The following is a 14,093-nucleotide window of genomic DNA, read 5'->3' on the forward strand; positions in this document are numbered from 1 at the left end:
AGCCCATATCTGAAGCTACACCCTTGCAATAAGAACAGGTCTGGTCAGTTACAGGTCTGAGTGGGAGGAAGAACATCCTCCTTGGTTCATGAGCAAGAACCAATGGCTATGGTTCGGTCCCTGGGTTTGGGGTGGTTCATTGAATTTGGCCGAGGTGGTTGTGTGTTCACTAATTGCAGGCAGTAGGCAGTAGGTGACTGGAACAGGTTGAGTGGTATGTTAGCACCAAATTATATGGAGAGAATTTTACTCATTTGCTAGACAACTGGAAAGTCTCCATAACAGAAGACGACACTGAGGTGTGCCTAATGGGATTAAAAAGGTGACGTCACCACAAGAGCACACAGATTTCTTGGGCATGCAGTGTTATACTTACAAAGTGGCTCATAGCTGGCAGAGTTCGTGGTCACCACAACCACACAGTATGGTGTAGGACATCAGGGCTACTATCATGAGTTTATTGTTGACAGTCTTATGTAAGGACATAAAAAGTCATAACTCACTTCAAAACTCAGGACCCAAATTAAAAGGTCTAAATGAAGACCTTTATGCTTACAGACTTTCTCCCTCCTCTTATCTGAACTGTGTCACCTGTTGGGATAAAGTCCTTCCAGGGCATTAACTGCTAGCTTAGATGCGGGAACTCACACAGATGACAAGCATGGGTACTGCTCTGAAGGGCAGACACACAAGGACCTGTGTTTTCCATTCTCCCTTAAAAAAGTAGTGGCCCTGATTTTGATTTGCTTTGGTCATCGCCAAAGGGTTGGAAAAGTCCAAACATGGAGACTGTAGGGCTTTTACACTCAGTGAAATGTTTCTTCTTCTTTTAATCAAGTTTATCATTTAATTGCTAGAGTACGTGGACAAAGGGCAAATCCAAGACTCCCAATTTTGTGGCCACACTAAGTTCTTCTATTTACCCCAGACACGAGGTTATGTAGGCTGAAAAGTATATGTCCAAAACATGAGCGCAGAACTGGAAGATGGCTCAGCAATGAAAAGAACTTGCTGTTCTTCCAGAGGATCCAGTTTCCTCCCCAGCACCCACACAGTGTCTCACTACTGTGACTCCACTTCCAGGAGATGTGATCCCTTCTGACCTCCACAGTCACTAGACACAGATGAGTGTACATGTATAACTGAAGATAAAATATTCATACACATGAAATAAAACTAAAATAATAATAATTCATAGTAAGTAAAAAACAAAAAGCAAAGCAAAAATCTTGAGCCCTGAATCAGACAGAAGCCTTTAGAGAGAGCCAAACACACAGAAAAATGGACTTATGGACCATATAACATTACGAGGAGGAACTTGAGATGGGAAAGGAAGCCCTTGGGGGAAAGGTGCTCATGGCGCTGTGACTACACCGTGTGGAATGGGTTGGGTTTGCAAAGGGAGTGACCTCAGTGATCGAACTCCTTTGCTCAATGAAAGGATTCAGATTTCACTTCCTTCTCCACTGTTTAAATAGGTGAAGGCAATGAGCCATTTGTACCTGCCTTTTATGCCGTTAAGGGTGGAGTGCACAGAAGGTCATGCTGAAACCTGGGTGGCACTACCTCTGCCAGGCTGGAGTGCCTCGCCGTGTAGTGGCACTGTTGTCTGGTTCTTGAAGTTCTCTGCTTTTGGACTCAGGACTCAGGAACAACCAATCACTCACAGCATTCAACACTCATGTGACAAACATCCAGCCTACAACTAATAGCTGTATTATCTGTCTGTCCGTGCTTTCTCTGCTTTAACTTGAAGCAATTGGGTCAGTACAGAATACACCTGAGACTTCATCCTAACTGGGAATTACGAGCAGACAGCAGAGAAGATACTAAATATAGTTTGTCTGGAATGCTAAGAGTGAGAAAAATAGTCCAATTGGTTATCCAGTACCAGATGGTCAGCCCTGAAAACAAACATACAAGTAACATTACAGACACTGAGCAGGATATATGTGTGTGTGTATCCTGTTTGGGTATATCTACATGTAAACATGTGAATGCAGCAACAATTAATGAAAACAAGTCAATAATTTGAAAGAGAGCATGAAGGGGTATACAGAAGGTTTTGGAGGAAGAAAATGGAAAGGGGAAACGATGTAATTATATTACAATATAAGAAATAAAAGAAAAATTTTAAACTGGACAGTTAGTAATTTAAAAGCTCCTTGTTTGTTTCTCTTCCATACTTTCTAAAATGCCTTGTATTGTACCTATGCCTTTTTTATTCTAAAAATGTTGGCAGTATATTGGTAAAACTGAATACCCCCCACATTATATGTAATACATATGTATACACACATATGTACAAATATGTAGAGTACATATATTTATAGCTACCTATTGCTATACAAATGCCATGGATGTATCTAAGATGTGTACATATGTATTTATGCATGATGTACATGTAGATGTATAGAATATACACATTACTATATTAACACATTTCTGTATATAATATATATGCATACAGCAGACATATGTTTCTTGTGTTTTGATAATTCATGCTCCTGGTGATACAACCAGAATTACTTGGTCTTTTACTCAAAGGAAAGAAAAACATCTCGAAGCTCTCATGAACCTGTGTATAGTCTCTGGGGCATCCTGACCTTGACAATGGGCTTTCAAACAACCAAGAAAACAGCCCTTTAGTTTACCTCATTTCACATACTAGAGATCCCGAGATAACTTGACAATAGCCACATGGAAACTCTGGGCCTGGAACTTTTGGCCCCTGAATTCCAGTCTAGTGGCCTGGGTGCTATCATAACTGTCTCCCAAACAGGTGATCTTGATATATAACAATGGTAGTGTTGGGGGCATTATAAAAGAAAGACCCAATGTAATACACTCAGCTATGACAATCCCTCAGCTCCCAGTTCTAGAAGTCAAATGCACAGAGTACATTTGGCATGGAATTAAATGCATATATTGCTTTAGGAAGTAGTTGGGACACAATATCTGTAGCCTGTGGAGCCAGAAGTCCTTTCTCTAGCTTTTAGTTAAGTCAAAGTGACTTAGTCTCTCTGCCTCCGTCTGATCAACTGTGAAATAAGAGTGTTTCAGTCAACCCCAAATGATTGCTTTGTAACGTGAATGAAGACGTGTGGACCAGAATTACCTAACAGAAATGGATCTCGTTTGTACTTTAAATTTTCCTAGAAACCAAATGAGAGATAAGCATTTTATAAAACTCAGTGTATTAACAATGTCATTGTTCCAGAATAAAATCACTTTCTAAAATTAATGAGCAATTTTTCACTGGGTCTTGATGATCCAACGTGTGTCTCTGACAACAGCAGTGCACTCCAGGGCACTGAGACCGGTAAGGACAAAAAGCTGGGAAAGCCGTAGTTCTTCACCTGACACTTTCATAGAGAGGCCCCCTCCCAAATCACAGGGAAGAAGTTCCTATGCAGGAAAAGGACAAGGAAGGCAAGCCTGAATTTGCCGGTGACATAAATACATTCATATTTTATCTGTTCATAATTTCATTATTCTCCCACAGGAAATAAACCTGGCGACCTTGGACACAGAACGCTGTCTGAAAGCTTGGAGCTGCCAAGGGCACAGACAGAGACTACTCCACACCACCGGACCTGAGGCCAGGCACCCCTGCCAGAACAATGGCAGCACCTCCAGCTTCCCTTGGCAATAGGCTTTGGGCTGGCAGCTTTACACATAGGTCTGCAGGCCTGACAATGAGCCCCCAAACAACTAGTGTTGGTATTGGAAAACTGGACACAAAGGAATGAGGGGTCTGTCAGGGAAAGGGTGAGCCGAGCTAGCCTCCAAAGCGAATCTGGGAAAAGCCGACCCAGGGTCTTGCTGTTCCTCTCACTCCTTCACCATGCCTGGGATTACTGTGGGTGCTGGGAATCAAAGCTGGCTCCTTCAGGAAGAGCAGGAAGTGCCCTTAACCCCCCAAGACATCATCTCTCCAGCTTTTTTGTTGGATTCTTAACCAAAACTTATGTATCTAACAAGTCTTTGGTTTTAAGGCCCATTTTTATATCTCAAATGGAGGACAATATTTCTGTGAAGACTTGTACTGGCTAGGCTGACAAAATGAATCCTCATCTTTTATAGATGGGTTCTAAGACGAAGAGGGAAGTCATCCATCTTCCTGCTTCTTCAACCAAAGAGACTGTTTCCTATGTGCTAGGGTGACACATTAAGAACCAGAAGGCTGCAGATGTCCTAGGTCCCTGCTTGACAATGTCAAAAACCAGGAATGGAAAACAAAGTGCTCATAGACTCTCCCACAGGGTAGCCTTCAATATGTTTTGAATTCAGTCCATACTGTGCAGGCTGGGAGGTTCTTAGTGTGGGGCCTGCAGGCCTCTTTTTCTTTAGCCAAGAGCTGGCCACTCTGGCTTCTCTATTCTTCATAGTCCAGCAAGTGCATCCCAGCTTTGGACTTGGCATTCTCAGCTCCCCGTTTTCAGAATGCTGTGCCCCAGGCTTTGTGAAACTGTCTCTTTCTTGCCATTCATGTTTTATTTCAAATGTCAGCTTTCCATCCACTGTTTTCACATCATCCCATTTTAAAGTCCCCGTCCATTGTTCCAAATCACCTTTGCATCCACCTCTCCTCCCAGTCATGCAGAACACTGAGTCTCCTGGCAGTGTCTTATCTTCCTGAGATGCCCATTCCAGGGTATGTCATGATTCCTGGAACATTGTAGGGGCAGAGATCTATTTCCTCCAAACTTGTCAAATGCAGGGGCCAGTAAGGCCAATGGCTATGTTACTGAGAACAGATTTTAATTCAGCAAACAGGGAAGCATAGCAGTCTATGTGCTGAAAAGACTGCGAAAATGCAACATCTATTCTGTTCCAAGAGAATCAAGAAGCCAGATGTTGAAAGGGGGCTTCCTATTGCTCGGTGATTGGACAAGATCACCCAGGAGTCTAGAAAACATCTTAATTAAAAAGGAGGGGCAGCTATGAAATAACCCTTCAAAAATATTTCAATTTTCTCCATAAGTCTCCTTATTACATAATTCACATTATGACTCAGACTCCAAATGTAATTAACTTTAATATACCCTCACAGTCCCCCTAGTCTGATTGTGAACGTATTCCTATGAGAGGAAATAAGCAGGCTAGCTCATGAGAAAAACAGTGGTGTCCGTGTACCTCTGTCTTCAAGATACTATCGCAGTCTCTCCACCTGACAGGAGAATGCACAGCTGGCCCAAGAAAAGAAGTTCTCTAGAGGAAGGGACTTTGAAATTTAGCAAAAGAGATGGAAAGGAAGAGGTTGGTTGTTTGCTGAGCCACCACTGTGTGCCAGACAGTAAGCACCCAAGCAAAGATTTTCCCTGAGACCTCCGACACCGCCAGCAACATTATTCACATTTTATTTCATATGTTTAAGCAATGGAAAGGCAGTACAGAATGGTGAAAATGCAAGGGAGCTCTGGCAATCGGACATTTAGCTATAAGAACCCAAATGGGAATTCCTACAGCTAAATGATACCACGTAAGTACATCACCTAGTAAGGACTTAGTGTACCGCCCCTCTCTGCTCTACAGGAAACTATATGAAACCACAGCTGTTGGGGGTGCTGTGTTGGGAGAGTGGGCCTGGAGACAGGAGCATCGAGATGAACATGTGAGAGAAGCCAGTTTGCTGGGAAGGGCTGGGAATGCTTCCTGACCCGGCAGAGATGAAATAAACAGAACATACCTGAGATAAGCAGAGATTCATGGGCATGACTGAGGCAGGTACTACTGAACAGACTGATAAGCAGTCGTGAGCCTCACCTCCCACATCCGATTCTTTGTCCTTGGACACAGGACCTGGAAAGCTTCAGTAAGCCACCCTGAGACTTGGAGCCATGCCCAAATAGATCTACGAAATGGGTCTAAGCCTACGGCACATGTGGGCAATCCAGTATAAAACATTACTCATACTAAACATGCACCACAGTGAGGGGCTAGCACACTCAACAAACAGCAGTGTTTTGCTTTTCTCCCCGTGGCAGTTATGGAAGCACACTAATGTTCAACAGCCTCATCAAGGCCACAAAACCATGAAGCGTCAAACGTCAATGCCAGGGTCCTTCTCCAGGACCCTCACTTTGCCGTCCCCCACACTGGACAGGAAACTTCTCTGTGGGCGCAACAAGTGCAATCCAGGCAGAGGTGAAAAAAGCGAGAGACGATGGCAGGAGGCCCCAGTTCTAACAAACTGCTGTGCAAAAACTGCTTCGTTCCAGTCTCCCATGGTGATGAGCGATTTAATTTTCTGGAATGTACTGAAACCTGAGTAGGGACAGTTTGAGCAACAGAACTGTCATTTTGTTTTTTATGCAACTAAACTGGGCAATCGAAAGCATCAGGTTATTTGTTCATCCTGAAGAGTCAAAAAACGTCTTCACTTTCATCTCTGCGCAGTGATTTAAGAGTCTGCTGCCGTGGTGTCGCATTTCCATCCTTGGCAGGGCATCGCGGAAGGCAAGGCATAGGAAACAGATTCAGTCTGTGCCTGTCAGTCTGCGAAAGGACATGGGTATTTCAAGACCTCCATAAATATTTATTTTCTTGAAATTGCCTATACATGACACTCGTCAGCCAACGTTGACGTTCGGCTTTGTTTGGAGTTATGATAATTGCCGTGGGGTAGGATGGACGGGGAAGGGTGCAGGGTAGGAAGACCAAAGGGCAGCTCACGTAATGTTAATAAGTGTTCTCGGAGCACATTTGCTATCTGAAGAAAACAAGTAAAAGTGGGCCCAAGTTCCCTTCAAAGTGATTCATATTCTTGGGATGCTGTCCCTCCAAGCTTTCCGAGTTCCCTGGAGTCCTCCACAATGCTGATAGGTTCTAAATCCACAAAAGGTTACCTGTATAATGAACACTGCCGGACAGGATTAAGTTGCGGGGGAGGAGAGGCGCTGTATCTTGGCAAGGACAGGAAGACAGCATGTACCCTTGCAGGATCCTGGAATCCTATCTCCCCTACAGAGTAGCTGGAAGTCAAACAACACAACAGTGTCCTCCCCTCCAAATACAAGATTCAACCTAATGATCCTGAGGAAGGGTTGGAAGCTTCTTTACCCAGCAGACCAGGCTATATCACAATCTGAAGAATTACAGCTATCCAAGCAGGAGTCTACACCCCTATCATTTGAGGTCTACTTAGAGAGGAAAATGGCACTCCAAAGGTTGGGGGAGAGGTGTGATTCTCTGCATCCCTCAGTTTTCAGGGGCTCTGGCCTCCTGACCAGCCCATGGAATGGGCCTGCAACCTCCGTGCCTACAACCCCTCTCAGTGTTTTAGCCCAGGGAAGAGCTGTGCTTTGTTTCCCATTTGTTTTTCTCTGGTGGACATAGCTTGCTTTAAACCCAGGATTAAGAACAATCCTGGTAGACAACAAAGAGAAAGACCAGTCTGGCCACAGAGGCGGAGCTATTCAAGGAAGACGATAACAAGAATTTGGAATTAACAGAGGATTTCCAGGCAAAACCCAGGTTTCTAGTTCAGCTCTGTAATTTAAAACCTGCAGGACAGCCCTGAAACTCTTAAGAGTTTTGACCCTGTATTTTTCTTGTAAGGATTAAATAAAATAGTACATATGGAGCACTTAGGACACTGTTTTATGACGTAGTTCATATGGCAACGCTTCAAGCCATGGTGGCTAATTTTATCCCTAAAAATGCTGCATGGTATAAATAGGATCTAGGGAGGATAATTAGTCAAATGCATTTGTTCATGAGCCAAACTGCTGCAGTGACTCAACCAGACAGAAGCTAAAGGGAGAAAGGACAGTGGCACACAGACAGCATCAGGCTCTCTGTCTGAGGACAGCACAGAGTAGGGCCTTTGTAAGAGCCCCACCTTCCCAGACAAAGCAGAACAGCAGGTGCAAGTAACTGCAGCCCCAGAGAAGGGAAGGAGGCAGTGCTCCTTCTCAATGTGCTTCGTGTGCCGTTGTTGGGCACAGAAGGCAGCAATGACCTAAATAAATCCTTCATTACACACAGAAACACAGGGGCACAGGCAGCACACGGTGGAGCTCTGTGTAGGAGCGAGGACAGGGCCTCTTGCATTACTCTGTGGCTGAGTGGGGATAGAGACCTGCCAGTAGACTGTGTGCTGGAGCCGGGTGTGGTAGACTCTTCTGTGCATGGCTGTAGTCCTGCTCTAGCTGAGACTCAACCTCTGACATGTGCACTCTTAGCTGCAGGAGCCTTCCTGGGTAGGACAGAGTCATCCATCATGCCACAAGTGGCAAGCACTCACCAGTTGTTTTTTCCATTTTTGCAGAAATGCAAAGATATAAGAGATAGAAGAGGCACAAAGGCCATGTACCAATATCTTTAGCTGTCATATTTGGGGACCATTTCACAGAAAGATAAACTTACATAAGCAAAGAGCAAGAACCACGAAGACATGCACAAGGCTGCTACACAGAGTAGGGTGGCATGGAATCCTGACTCCATACCTATGTACACAAACTCCTCTTTGGACCTGAGCAGGGGAGACCAGAACAATTTGCAGTTGTAAACAAATGTATGTAAATCAAAGCAAAGCAAAGCAAAGCAAATTCTTCCTTTTATACAAAACTCAGGAGAGGATTTGCTCATTTCTTAGGTCACTTTAAAGAAACCAACAACCGTGTCTTTTCGACATTTACACTTGAAACACTGATGCCCAGTACGATTGTATTTGGAAGTCACTTCTTTGAGAAGTGATTTAGATGAGGTCATGCAACTGGGGTCTTGATTTGAAAGGACAGGTATCCTTCTAAGAAAAGGAAATGAAATGAGTTCTTTACATGTCCAATGCATGTGAAAACAAGGAAGAAGGAAGCTGTCTGTAGGGCAGGAAGAAAAGCACATAAAGAAATGAGTTTCGGGGACTGGAGAGATGGCTCAGAGGTTAAGAGCACTGACTGCTCTTCCAGAGGTCCTGAGTTCAATTCCCAGCAACCACATGGTGGCTCACAACCATCTATAATGAGATCTGGTGCCCTCTTCTGGCCTGCAAGCATACATGGAAGGAATGTTGTATACGTAATAAATAAATTTAAAAAAAAAAAAAAAAGAAAAAAAAGAAATGAGTTTCTCCACACCTTGCTCTTGAGATCTCTTTCTTTAGGACTGTGAGCAATGAATGCCTGCCTTTTGAGCACCTATCCCTAGCATCTGCGTAGAATAGCTTCAGTAGCACAAAGTCCTCAGGGACAGAACAGCAGAACTAAGCTTTTTTCTGGAAGCCTTTCTGCTGTGTAAGCACAGGACTGCCTGCTGGACCTAGGCAGGTGACATCATTTAGCAAGTCAGTTGTCTGTTAGGGGTTGTGGCAAGCAAGCTGGGCACATGATTGACAGCTGAGTAGCTACTGTCCACTCTGGCAGATGCCATTCAAGTCCAAGGACTAGAATGGTCTAATAGTCCAGTTTTTCTCGACTCGACTACAGACAGTAATGTGAGAAATATTGGTTTTTATTAATGTAATACATGAATAATTGTTGCTAAATAAGGAGAAGGTAAGAAAACAAAGATGGAGAGAAAACCAAACCTGTGGTTTCTGATTGGCTAAGATCTCCAGTTCTCCTGCAGGTGAGCACTCACTGTTCCCCAGTGGCTTCTGAAAGGTTTCTGTTCTTGCATAGAATTCTAGAGATACATAAACAATCTACGCTTTGTCTTTGAAGAGCTCTTTTGTGGAAGACACACAAAAAGGAAACTAGTTGCAAAGTTTCTGAGTGAACATGAAGAGAGACTCATGTAAATAAGAGGCTTAGATGGTAGAGAATTGGAGAGAAGCAGACTGTACCGAAAAAGAGGCCACAGGGGAGGCGATACCTGGGCACAATCATGTAGGAGACCGGGTTCCTTAAAAGGGCATTCGTTTTAGGTTTTTTTGGAAGCAGGAAACGAGGGTATGTGTGTGCACCCTCTAACCTAGCATTTGCTGTGGGGCTCACATGCTGTTGGTGACTGTTGACAGAGATGAAATTTCAGGAGCCTGGTGACTCCATGGTGTAGAAGCCCAACAGAAGATGGAACACAACGTTCTGAGTCTGACTTTCGGCAAGACTACTTCATTGGATAGATTCTATCTTGAGGGAAATTGCTGGAAATTTCCACTCAGAGATTTTTCTTTTATTGTGTGTTGGGATTATCACGGACATGGAAAAACAAGCATTTAGGCCAGTCATGGTGACATAAACCTAGAATCCTAATGCTTAGGAAGCCAAGGCAGAACGATTCCTCTTACAATGAGATCCTCTCTCAAAAACAAAGTAAAATGAAAACCTAGCAATTTGTACACAGGCCCCTGCACTGACAGGGGAGCTAGCTGCCCTGACACAGCCCTGCAACATTTATGTTGAATAATACAGCCTATGGGACATCCCACCTGGGCAGCAAGGTGCGCCACAGAGTGTTTGTTGTTTCTGTGGTGACCTGACTTGCAGGTGCAGCAGAGAGCTGCCCAACATCCAAAGAGAAGATGGTACCAAACATTGCTGGCTCAGGCACAACTCCAAACTTAAAACAAAAATACAATTTCTACGGAAGGTATATCACTTTAACACCAGAGTAAAGTTGGAAAGTCCTATGTTAATATCACATCTTATCTGTACTGCCTAGCCCCATGAATGCATCAGAGAGAGAACAATGCCACAGACCCAACCGCAGGCTCCCCAGATTCTCTGTGTATGCAAGTAGACCTGAGTCTGAATCCCTGGAACCCATGTAAAGCTCCTTGTGGTGACATGTATACCAGTGTTGCAACAGTGAGATGGGAGGTGGAAATAGGAGAATCCTGAGAAGCTCAAAGGCCAGCTGATCTGGCATGAACAAAATAAAAGAAAACCTGTCTTGAATAAGGTGAAAGGTGGACCTATGCCTTAGGTGGTCCTCTGCATGTGTGGGTATGTGTACAACCACACACACACACACACACACACACACACACACACACACACACACAGATATAAACCTATCATAGACATAGATGCATGCACACAGCACAGAAACACAAATCATAGTCATAGATGCACACAGGCATGTCATAGACATAGGAGAACACACATACACAGATTTTTAAAGACAAAACTATGCCCATGAAGAACTCAGGATGGAGGTTTGAATGGAAATAATCAAAGTCCGGCACCCAGTAGGTAGTGATTTCATAGTGACCATATCTTTTTCTGAATATAATGGAACTTCACCCTCCCCTGCTACAAACACACACACCCATATAAACACACACACACTATGGTAAATTTTACTTTACGAGAGCAACAACATTTAAATGCTACTTGAGTGCAACACACCTTTATTACATTTAGCCTTGGTGCTACAAAATTAATTACACCTCAATCTTTCTAACTCAAACTTCAATTTATCCATAATGAAATTACTGTAAACAAGGGACACCTGTTTTGTTATCTTGCTCATATAAAAGCCATGCCATTTATCCATATGTATTGTTGCCCTTGACATAACTCTGTTGGGGTTCTCTTATTATTTCTTACTATAACTTCAATATCTTCAAATCTAATATGATGACATTTGTCAACAGTGATCATTATGAGCCTCATTTTTCATTCTTCCAGAATATGAATACTAAATGATTGACTTACACTTTGTACCTTTAAAGTATTACTTATTTTTACCCAGATAAAGCATTTGAAAAATGTTGTCATCAACAGGAAAATTTCTAGAATCAGCTAGATGAATCCTGGCACTCACAATGGGAAGGTTTGGGGAGTTAACAGTTTGGCTCTGAATCCCAGCTGCACAGATATTCCCCTGTGTAGTAACCCAGATCAAATCCTGTGATCTGTGTGCCTCGTTTCGTATCTGAGATGTGAAGATTGCAACATTACCAACTTTGTACGATTGTCATGAGAATCAAAGGAAGTGTTAACACAGAAAAGGCTAAAGAGAGGGCCTGGCACAGAGAAAAACCTCATGAAATGTCAGCCATTGTCACTCTCTGACTTCTTTCTTCCACTGTAGTTGATAAAGGCTCTATCTATTCAGGTAGTCTAAGTAACTAACCTAGATAATCTCAGCCACACACAACAGGTCTCTGCAAAAGCTCCCTTGCTTGAAAGGGCCATTGCATGGGAATGGATTTCTGTTATACTACTGTCAGGAGCTAGGATACTGTCCAGCAGTGTGCTCTGACTTCATTGTGACCTTGTCCAAGATTTGGGGATATTCTAGAGCTCGTTTGAACAGGGAAATAATTAGGATACAGGTTCTAACTATTTAACACACACCTTAAAAGGGAAATATTCAGAAATCAAGACATATTTATGTGCCTTAGTAATTACTCCAGATTCCAAACAGGATGATTCCTGTTCAGTTAGCCATAAAGCCTTATCACTTACCCAACCATCAGTCTGACAGGCACAGGTTAAAAGTAGCAATACATACCAAATTTTCATGCTGCTAAGGTGTTCTTGATGAGAAGTAGGGGAATAACATCGTTTTTAATAAGTAAATCTATTGTCTTCAGATCCTGGCTAACACTTACTCAATGAATTTTAATTGACCCAAAGATCTGGTTTAGAGTAGACCAAACAGACTAAACAACAGTCTATAAAAGATGCCTAATTATTACAAGAACAAAGTAAGACATGATGGCAGTAGATTGATACTTTCATGGATATGTTGAGGTTTGACTGTCCCTCCCTAAGAGCCCATTGTATCAGGAAACTATGAACAGAGAAACAATCACTTTCACAGCGAGGGGTAAAAGAATGGAGTTGATGCAAATTCAGCAACTGAAAGAAGTTTGCAGTATACTTTTTGGAGATGACACTGAAGACCACTTAGGGGGTCTAATGAGAATAAGAACAGAGGTCAATGCATTTGAGTGATATCCAGGCTCCAGCACAGGGAGAGGGAAATGTAAACATATAGTGATGTGCTTGAGTGACATCAAATTTAAGTCCTGGCTAAGGTCTGTCTCCCTGAGGGCTCCACTTTTTCTTCAGAGCCTCAGTTTTCTGTCCAAAAAGTGAGAAAGGGCACCCTGCTGTCCTACTTGGGTGGATATAAGAATTAAATGAACTATTATAAAAATTATGCAAACTTTCTTGAAACAAGGTATATTTTCAGTAAACAGGAACTCTGTGATATGTGACCTTTTATAAGCTGGTGATACTTGAAGAGAGAAAAAAATTAAAAGATAATAATGACAAGAATTTGGGGACAAAGGTCTGATCTCCAAAATATATAAAGAACTCAAGAAACTGGACCGCAAAAGGCTAATCAACCCAATTATAAAATGGGGCACAGAGCTGAACAGAGAATTCTCAACAGAAGAAGTTCAAATGGCCAAAAGACACTTAAGGTCATGCTCAACTTCCTTAGTGATCAGGGAAATGCAAATCAAGACAACTTTAAGATACCATCTTAAACCTGTCAGAATGGCTAAAGTAAAAAACACCAATGATAGCCTTTGCTGGAGAGGTTGTGGAGAAAGGGGTACACTCATCCATTGCTGGTGGGAATGCAAACTTGTGCAACCACTTTGGAAAGCAGTGTGGCTGTTTCTCAGGAAATTCGAGATCAACCTACCCCTTGACCTAGCAATACCACTCTTGGGAATATACCCAAGAGATGCCCTATCATACAACAAAAGTATATGCTCAACTATGTTCATAGCAGCATTGTTTGTAATAGCCAGAACCTGGAAACAACCTAAATGCCCTTCAATGGAAGAATGTATGAAGAAAGTATGGAATATATACATATTAGAGTACTACTCAGCAGTAAAAAACAAGGACTTCTTGAATTTTACATGCAAATGAATGGAAATAGAAAACACAATCCTGAGTGAGGTAAGCCAGACCCAAAAAGAGGAACATGGGATGTATTTACTCATATTTGGTTTCTAGCCATAAATAAAGGACATAGGACATTGAGCCTATAATTCGTGATCCTAGAGAAGCTAAATAAGAAGGTGAACCCAAAGAAAAACATATAGGCATCCTCATGAATATTAACCTTCATCAGGCGATGAAAGAAGACAGAGACAGAGACCCACATTGGAACACCGGACAGAAATCTCAAGGTCCAAATCAGGAGCAGAAGGAGAGAGAGTACGAGCAAGG

The 14,093-nt window shown here is 42.7% G+C and overlaps 1 protein-coding gene across 4 annotated transcripts in view; it reads right to left on the reverse strand.

Annotated features, from left to right (window-relative positions):
• Hs3st1 (heparan sulfate-glucosamine 3-sulfotransferase 1) overlaps positions 1-14,093 on the reverse strand; it is a 39,263-nt gene that overhangs the window by 11,799 nt on the left and 13,371 nt on the right. The gene's annotated exons all lie outside the window — the stretch shown is intronic.

This window comes from Microtus oregoni, unplaced genomic scaffold (genome assembly GCF_018167655.1).
Source record: "Microtus oregoni isolate MIOR12 unplaced genomic scaffold, Mior012 000049F_ref0000343, whole genome shotgun sequence".
In the NCBI taxonomy this organism is placed as follows: Eukaryota; Metazoa; Chordata; class Mammalia; order Rodentia; family Cricetidae; genus Microtus; species Microtus oregoni.